The sequence below is a fragment of the Nicotiana tabacum genome, chromosome 8 (genome assembly GCF_000715075.1).
Source record: "Nicotiana tabacum cultivar K326 chromosome 8, ASM71507v2, whole genome shotgun sequence".
Lineage (NCBI taxonomy): Eukaryota > Viridiplantae > Streptophyta > Magnoliopsida > Solanales > Solanaceae > Nicotiana > Nicotiana tabacum.
In genome coordinates this window covers 93,231,870-93,241,663 of record NC_134087.1, presented here as the reverse complement: position 1 = coordinate 93,241,663, position 9,794 = coordinate 93,231,870, and the positions used below count along the sequence as shown (strand labels likewise).

The 9,794-nt window shown below is 34.1% G+C and overlaps 1 pseudogene; it reads right to left on the bottom strand.

Annotated features, from left to right (window-relative positions):
- Window positions 1-1,353: 1,353 nt before the first annotated feature.
- On the bottom strand, window positions 1,354-4,554 carry LOC107764412 (uncharacterized; annotated as a pseudogene).
- Between the last annotated feature and the right edge of the window lie 5,240 nt (window positions 4,555-9,794).

Here is a 9,794-nt window from a genome sequence, read left to right as displayed (position 1 = left end):
TGAACTAACATCCACTGGTTCCACATTTGGCACTTCCCCAGGGTTTATATGTGGTAAATCGACCCCTGGAGCAATTATGTTGTTATTTTCTCCGTGGAACCCAAGACCGTCATCACCATGTACGGGTGCATTCTATGATTTTGACATGTTTTATACTGAAATCAAAGAATATTTGACAAGAACAAGTGTGAAAATAACGTGTGTTATGAGAATCAGTAATGAAATAATCACTATTATCTTTAGCCCCACGGTGGGCGCCAAACTGTTTACCTCGAAAATACGAGTAACAGTTAAATTTGATTTGTGGTTTTAAAGATACGTGATTTAATTCAATAGTAATTAATAATCAAGAAATCTGAAGTATAGATGAAAGAAATAAGTAAGACCAAACCAGTAGATAAGTCAGTCTCGACCTCGAGCCCTAGTGACCTCGAGATTGGTCAAGAACAATAAAGCTAAAGGACAATTCTGATGAACAATGAGCGAAAAGTAGAGAGTATATTCTTTGCCAATGATTAGATGATCTTTACAAATGATTGAGGCCCCCTTTATATAATAGGAGAACCCTAAATAAGGTACATTTCTATTTACAACAAAGGAATCTTATTGGGACAGCTGTATAACCGCCTAGTACGGATTTGTACTAATTCGTACAAATCAATTCCTAAATTTACGCCATGATCTTGGGAACGTGGGAGGAATCTTGTCCTTCTGTAACAAACTCGTAACGGCACTGTCTGGGAGTCGGTCGTACTTGGCTCCGATGTTCCTCGAGCACTTAGGTGTTCGAGCCTCTTATTCTACCTTCGAGCCCGAGCTTGGTCCTCGATGCGACTTCTCGAGCCTACAAAATCGGAGGCATATGATTTTGACTGTATACACATATATATTCCTAAAATTACCCGCAGCTTTCAATGTCAAAAGTTACAATATATATTCAAGCGTTGATGGAGGTATTTCGAATTTCTTTAGTTTTGAAGCTAGTTCAATTAATAATATAGTGAAATTAATAATGATAATTCATATATATGTCTATCCCAACTAATTTGGAATTAAATTGTTGTTTACCCTATAATTTAACCATTTTTTTCTCCTCTCTACTATCCATTCAAAATCCCGAGTTATTAATTGTGGGAATTCCTTTTACCATAACCATACAAATAACCCTTCTTTACATAATCTTGCTCTTGTATATTATTTTCCACGTTAAATAGCAATTACATTCAAACCTAACTTTTTGGAAAGCTGTTGGCCCCGACTGAAGTCGACTGCAAATATTATAATTTTTAAACTTTCATCATTAATTATGTAAGATGGAAAATACAGAGATATGAATTCATATATATAGTACAGTAAATAACTTTACTCAATTGATTATTACAAAGTATGTATCTTCAAGTATCATTAATGTATTATCTTTAAATTTCATAAGTTTCACTACTACTATTTTGCTACACTATTGGCTAAAGCCCGTACTTTAGAAGAAATGTCCTGCAGATTAACATGGCTCGAAGGGTTCTCCCACTGTACAAGTTCTTTGATTGCCTCCTCAATCTCTTTAGTCTCCTTCACGAGTCTCTCCATGCAGAAAGCCAGTGCACTCAAACTTAATACCACTTGGCCCTTGGACTCCTCACCGTTGACAATTTGGTCCACAAGTTCTTTCGAGTGTTGAAAATAGGAACTGAAGTTTTCATCAATTTCCTCTTCACTTGAAGACCTTATAGTATTATAATAAGTAGGTGATGTTCCTAACTCAACATCAACTGAAAGTTTCTTCTTCTCAAATTCATTGTCAAGTACTGTTAGTGATTTGACCAAACTGACCTCCTCAAAACATTTCATAAAAGAGCCAATAAAATCTTTGAAAAGCATGAAATCAGCATCTAGCTTATTTACAGTTTCTCTCCAGACAAAATTGTCAATTCCTCCAGATTCTTGTTCAAGGAATAAAATTGCTTGAGACCCAAAATACAAACAGTCCACCATCTTTGATAATGACCCCATGAGCTTACGATAGCAAGCACTATTGAATGGAACAAACCAAAAATTGGGCTCTGCCTCAGCTTCGCCAACAAATTTTTCCATCTTATTAACATGGAATTTTAGTTTATTTTGGGTTTCTACTAAATTTCCCAATGATCCAAAGCTCATTGAGCCAATGCATTCATGCAAGATTTCAAAGCTCTTTGAAAGTTGGAATTTTGCTAAAGTAGAAGCTCTTGTGGGCTGTAACAATATTTCTACCATAATGGAACAAGACAATCCAATGAAAGTCTCTGTTATTCTTGCTATGGCAAATTCACTTGGTGGACCAAAACCTTTTCTACCAAGAATTAATACTGCCCCAACAATGGCTGAAATTCCACCAGCTTGGCCGTACATTTTGCTTTGTCGCAAAAAACTGCTGACAATGAACCACGGGAGGAGAGACAAGAATCTAATTTGCACGTATTTTTCGAAGGCAAAACATCCTAAAATACCATATATTGATCCCAAGACGGTCCCCTGTGCCTTATAATTTGCAACTTTGAAAGTTGCTTCTCTTGCTCCTGCTAGGCTAACGGCAACTGGCAACCCTGCCCAGAATCCATTTTCCTTGCTATATATTGATCCAAAAAGAATAGCAAGGCCTAAAGATAGTGAACATTTGAAAGCTGCCATAAACCTTTTGTTATTTATTGTACTAGACAAGTAATTGCTCCATGTTTTCCTCGAGAATAATTCTTCTTCATCGTGTTGCTTGGAATTAGTGGAGCCCTCTTTGGGTGGTGGGGGTGCTATTGGTTTGTTCAAAAGGAGGTTTAAGCAAAATAAAAAGAATAAAGAGGGAAGATGTTTTTTGGTTGGTTGAGTGGTATGAAGTATTTGGAAGAACTTTTGGGTATTTTCAGGACTTGACTCTGGAACAGTTGCTGATGACTCGAGGGAAATGCTGTTGACTTGCTTTGAGATGTGTTCTCCTAGCATATGTAGACCAGATTTTAGCTCTGAGTTAGGAATCTCAATTGGAAATGAAGGAGAATTTTCCAAGGCAATTTCCATCCCTCTTAAAGGTGTTTGAAGATGTTGAAATCTGCTCCCAGGGTTCTCTCCATATGGTCTTAAAAACTTGAATGGAAATCTTTCCCACTTCATGCTTTCCTGGTAAAAAGTAATTGTACCAGCAAAAAGGATATTAGGATACTAATTACCAGACATAAGTAACTAGTTAAATAACATGCGTAAATATATATCTTACTTGCTTGGTCTTAATGCGCTGGAGAAGTTTGGCTCCTGTGCTAACTAAGGACTTGGCTTGAGAAATGAAAGCAAGTGTAGAAATGTTGTCTTCAGCCGAGAAGGCCTTCACAAACAAGTTAAACCTCTCCAAAGCATTTTCAGCAAAGAGCTTGCAGTTCTTTTTCACCTGAAAACATAGAACAATCCTGTTATTCAAAATCATTACTAATGGAAATACTTAACATCCTTCAATTACCTAGTTATTTATCGTTAAAATATATCTAAATTACATGCATTATGTTAAAAAGATTCACGACGTGGAAAACTTATACTAGCTAGCTAGCGGTCATTAATGAAGTAGGTAAGAAACCATATAAGAGACCAGGTTTCAAATTCAATTCTAACAGAGACGAAAAATGAAAAATGCTAGGTGATGAAAGAGTCAAGGTACACACAAGTTGATCTAAACATTACCTATATATATATATACGCACACCAGTTTATAAGGAAAGGTGCATGCTTAATGTCTGAAAATGTGAAGAGTAATGCGTGACACCAAGAAATGCATGTTAACAAAAGGTGGTAAAGTGTCAACTTGATGTAGCACTAATATTTTATTTTCAAACAACTTCCATGCACGAGAAATGTTTACTAAGCTAGAATTCTCACCTCGCAGCATGCCAGGCTTGGGTAGGGAAAAATCAAGGCCAAAACACAAGCCACAACTCCGAGCCCTGTGCTAGTGGCAACATGAACAGGATGCATAATAGTTTCAGTTTGGCCACCATTAATATAAGCTATGACATAAACAAGAACAATTTGCCCTAGCGCTATGCGCTTAGCTAGCAAGTGAGTGTTTTCGGGCAGAACCACCACGAAGGCGCTCAGAGCTACCGCCATAGCAGTGGTGCTGGCTGTGAGCCGAGCCGGTCCGATTAACCACAAGCTTAGAATAGCAGGACAAACGCCCTGAATGGTGGCGTAAAGTGCGTGCCAGCAGCCGCGGAAAGTGTCACCTAAGGTTGCATCGGTCACAATTAGAATAACCGTAACGTACGAAAAAAGCTGGGAATGCAACTTGCTTCTTGAAATATTTCGGGCCGAAAAGGGTGGCAACACCAACTATGGTGCAAGCCAAGGCTGTTCGAAGGGCGGAGGCAAGGCAAGTCCGCCACACGGATCGAGTTCTACTCAATTGAGAGCTTGAGGTTGCCATTCTAAAGAGCTCGAGATAACGAAACAAAAAAAAACCTATGATTTTTATACGTTTTTTTTTCTTAGCTAATGAAGTTTATCCAAGGCTTGTGTTACTTCGTCCCTCAAGTCTCAATGTGAATGAGAAAATTGGGATGTGCATTTTAGAGGTAGGAGAGCGATGTTTTATAGAGGAAATTGATCTGTAGAGTACAACACGTGAAACTTTAGTAGGACCCATATAGGAATGGGGGCCACTGGGTGGACACTACACCGCATCCAAGCATTATAAATTAGAAACTATACGTGGCGGGGGGGGGGGGGGGCAGTGGATATATAATGATGAGGATAATACAGAAGGTTTGTAAAATGAATTGACTATTGTGTTTACTCATCTGAAAAATACACGAACGCTGATTGCTTAAATTGTATAAATGTTAATATTGCAGTCAGAAGCAAATTCTTCGAACCACAACAAATTCGACATGTAACAAAAATAAAGGTACAATGTAACTGTAGACAATAAATAGTAACAAAAATAAAAGTAAATGTATGAATCTAAGTAGTGGCTCAGCAAATTAGGAAGGTTAAAAAAGCTGCTAGGTTAGCAGCGGGTCCTCTACATGTATACAAGAGTAGAAGCAGAAAATTTGTCGTTCTTTCTACTTGGTACTTCCAGTTCAACAGTATAAAACTTTGATTAAAAACTTAGAACTTTTTTATTAATATGTGCAACTGAAAATTTAGTTGTCCACTTCTAATCTTGCATTCTCTTTTAAAAAATAAAATAAATTAAATATATATTTTACAGTTTTACCCATAATAATGATAATATTTTAAAAAGTCTCGAGAAATAATTTGTGAAATGAGTAAGTAACGATAAAGGTAAAACAGAAAATTTTCTCTTGATTAGCTTAAATGAACAATATAATTAGCAAAAATAAAAATATATTTTTAGTATTATGAACAAATAAAAATAATAGGAGAGAGTATGTCAGATCTCATTAATACGTGTCGAAAATATTTAACGCTGAAAGCCGAGGCGAAGAAACGTATAGCTATGATTCAACTCCTCTCTATTTCTCTTTTTTCCATTTTTCCCAAGTTCAAGCTTAGATTAGAGACACATAGCATAAGTTAGAATTAATGGCTAAGATTTAATTGACTAAAGCAAAATTTAAACATGGTTTAAAGAATTAATAATTTGTTCATAAATATATTTAAAACTTTTGGGGTTTTGACACAGTTACCCACAAAAACAAAACTATTTACTCTTGTCTATCTATTTATTTTTCTATCTATAAACTAATTACATTTCCTACCCAAAGCAGTTTTTGTGGGGAATTTTTTCTTTATTCTCCAATTCTTTTTTATTTCTATGCTTCTTTTCTTTTTTCCTTTTTTTCTTTTCTCATTTTCTTCCTATTTTTTTTCTCTTTTATTCATTTATTTTTGCCCAAATCGTATTATTGTTATTTTTACCATAACTTATTTCACACTCTAATTTGACTCCTTCTTTATTTTTTTTATTTTTATTTTTTTCTTTATTTCTTGTTCCTTTTTTAATTCCACGTGATTGCCATGCAAACCTTGACCTCCTTCCCTACAAATATTAGTACATACTCTACCATTAGCAGTAACACCAACCAGTGATGGAGCAAGACAATATAATTTACGGCCACTAAATCTCCATATATACTAGTTAGAATAGAAATGATAATAAAATATTGGAAAATGCAATAAAATATAAGTAGCAAAAAAGACTTCTAGTACCACATGATACCAATATGGTATACATGTATACCAACAGAGTATATGATTGCTCTAGAATATTGCTACAACTATCTGTGATTATACTACTGTACCAAAACATTAAAGGATACAATAAAAGTATGAGAAAATCACATGCTCACATTACAAGCTAAATATTCGCAAAGCAACTTGCTCATTCCATATACTAACAGGGTATATAGTTGTATGGGTCGTTCCAACAATTGCCTATAATTATAAAAATTATTACATAATACACATAATCTATATCCATCAGCCCAAAAATTTTCCATCACTGCAAATCACGTTCATATAAATAATTTTAGAATAGAATTCACTTAAAAATACAGCCAAAACAACCAAAAAATGTTCAAACTACCATAAGATACTAATATGGCATATAACTATACCAACATGGTATACAATTTTACTGGTTAATTTCCGGCAGCGATATGACTATACTACTATTACATAACACACATGCATAAAGAGAAAAATAAAAAAATAGTGTACCACATATTAATGTAATAAAGTATTTCAAGATATTGAACTATATTACTATTATTACAAGAAAATCAAATATTGTACTAATAAATGCAGCTAATACAACCAAAAAATGATTCAACTAGCACATGATACCAATATAGTATACAGTTATACTAATAGGGTATATAGTTGGAATGAATTGTATACCAAAATGGTATATTTATATACTATTTGAGTATACAATACAAATTCGTCTTCTTCTCTTGTTCAACTATATTTCAATCCAAACTTCTAAAATCTACTACAAAATCTCCACCAAATTGACTAAAACTTTAGATACAACTTCCAATCAACTTTCCAAACAAACCCATATAGGATCGAATCAAAATAATTAAAAACTCAAATAAACCAAGTTATGAGTTTCAAGCTTCAAGGTCCTTCAATAGTGGATTTGAATTTTGTACAATTAAGTCAACCCACCCATAATCACTGAAAAACACAACAACAATTCACGAAAATCATGAATATCAGGTGATTTTTTTCGACATCTGAATAATTAATTGCGGTAACTATTAAAATCATGAACACAGTATAGGAGCAGAGAGTGGTAGAAGAACTTGGAACAGCCTGATAACCATGAGCATAATATTCAGGTGATGATGCGGTGACGCCAAGTGGAGGAACTGGCTAAGGAAAACGATCACAGGTTGATGTGGTGGGTAACTGGTAGGTGCTTGAAAAGTTTCATATTCAGGGGGAGGAGGCGGGTAAATAATTTGGGCCCCATGGGTAGGAGTAGTAAATAGTTTAGGTATGGATATTTAAGGGTAAATAATTTGAATTTAATGGATATAAAGTGAGATTTTCTCAAAACGTTTCTCTCTCTTGTAAAAAATGTTTTTATTGGAATCAAAGTTTGTGGTTAACAAAAAAAATAACTTCCTTAGAGTACTATGGTATGAAATGCAGCATTGAGCAAGAGACATTAGAGTTAGAAGAATGAAACGTAACATTTTTTTTTGGTTCAAATAGGAAGTACAAAAAACAAAGATCCACGAATTAAAGCTCGAATAACGTTTATTCCTATTTTACATTTTAATTGAAGCTAGAAGGACGTCAAATTTCTTAGTTTGGACAAGCCATTACATTATCATTTATCTACTGCTCCCTCCGTTTTAATTTATGTGAACATGTTTGACTGGGTACGGAGTTTAAGAAAAAATAAAGATTTTTGGAATTTGTGGTCCTAAACAAGTCAAAAAGGGGCCCAGAGTATTTGTGTGGTTATAAAAGTTTCTCATTAATGGTATAATTGTAAGTTTAACCTAAATTGTTTCCAAATTTAGAAAGGGCTCATTCTTTTTGGAACAGACCAAAAAGGAAATAGGTTCACATAAACTGGAACGGAGGAAGTAATAATATTTATGAATTATGGGCGGACTATGGAAACTGAACTCACACGTTGTGGATTCATAAGTCGCTATCTTAATCCACCTTGGCTACATCCACAAAACAACCACAATTCATGGATTTAAGATCTGCAAAAGTGTAGTATATATATGTCATACGTGTGTGTATGTGGTGTGAGAAGAAGAGATGAGAGCAAAGCACTTGGTTATTTTTTCCATAAATATCTAATGACCTCTACCTGTAGTCGTCCTGTCCCTAATTACCGTACATGGGACATGGTACTTGCTTGTGAATGGCGATTGAAAAGCAATATAATGAAAGTACAACAATATTATTGATATTACAACAATCTCCATTAACAACAGTTGCGATCACTAGCAATTTCATTTACCATTGATAGCGTGCTGGTTGGTAATTGGTTTTCTAAACAAAAAAATCATGATGTGACAAATCTTTTCTACAATTTTACCTCCCAATTTTACTCCTCTATTGAATGCTATATACGTCATTTGTACAGTAACTTTTTTTGCCTTGCTCTTGTCTCTCTTGCTATTGGAAGTGTTATCATTCATACATGACTCCCGATTGTAAATAGTTTTCTTATATTATACAGATAATAAAGATATTACAAGATATATACCACCTTTTGCTTCTTGTCATCGCTCATAAGCAAGTTTTGTTCTCAATTAAATGGCTTAGTTAACTATATTTGCATCGCATGATTACTTAGATCACAATTCATAGCAAAGGAAGATTCGGATTACGTATAGTTATTTTCGTGATCCACAATATTTTATTTTTTTAAATATAAAGAAAGAACTAATTTCGTTTTTCCAAAGTTGTCCTTGGAGTAAAGACTCTAGGATTTGTTGTATTTTTAATGAACAAATTAAAGTTAATATGATCAATTATATTGTTAATTAATGCTAAAAGGTGAATTCCTTAATATGTATGAAAACAAGAAAAATCACTTAAAGTGGAATCGGGGGAATAATGATATAGTTTTAGCCTCTGTATAAAAAAGCAGGATTTAGAATCTTTTATTAATAGTCTGCTTGATCTCAATTATCTCCTAGATCTTCGTACTAAGATTTCTAGTTGGTTGTTAGCATTAATCACATGGGCTAGCTTAATTATTCTAATTGCACAACCTAGTATGAAAAAACAAAGATTAGATATACCAATTAAGTTCGAGTACAATCTATTAAACTATTACTCAGTACAAACAAAGATTAGAACCAATCTGCACTTTACTGGTGATCAAAGTAAATATTATCCACTAAATAATAAGATGCCAAACATGAAACAATTAATTTACCATTGGACTTAAAAGGGTTAAGGTGCTAATCACCCAATTAATTGCTAATTATAAGGAAGAGAAACTAAGCTTGTCGTACTGCTTCATGAGGACAAAAACAATATTTTAGGTGAAATAAAGTTATGAAACAGTACTCAATATTTTTAAAAAAGCATTGTATATGTAAAATAAGAGTGGTTTACCCTATAGGATTTCCACTATGAATAAGTTAGGTTATGCTGCTTGAGTCCTGTGTTCTTTGAAGATGGGAAAGGGTCAAATCGGATTAGGCAAATAAAAACTCCCAGATATATATCTTTTTAATATCACGACAAGTTAGTTAAAGCAAAAGTTGCCCATCGTATTCTTCGTATATAAATTTTTTGTTTTTCTGCGGATAGAATCTTATACTATT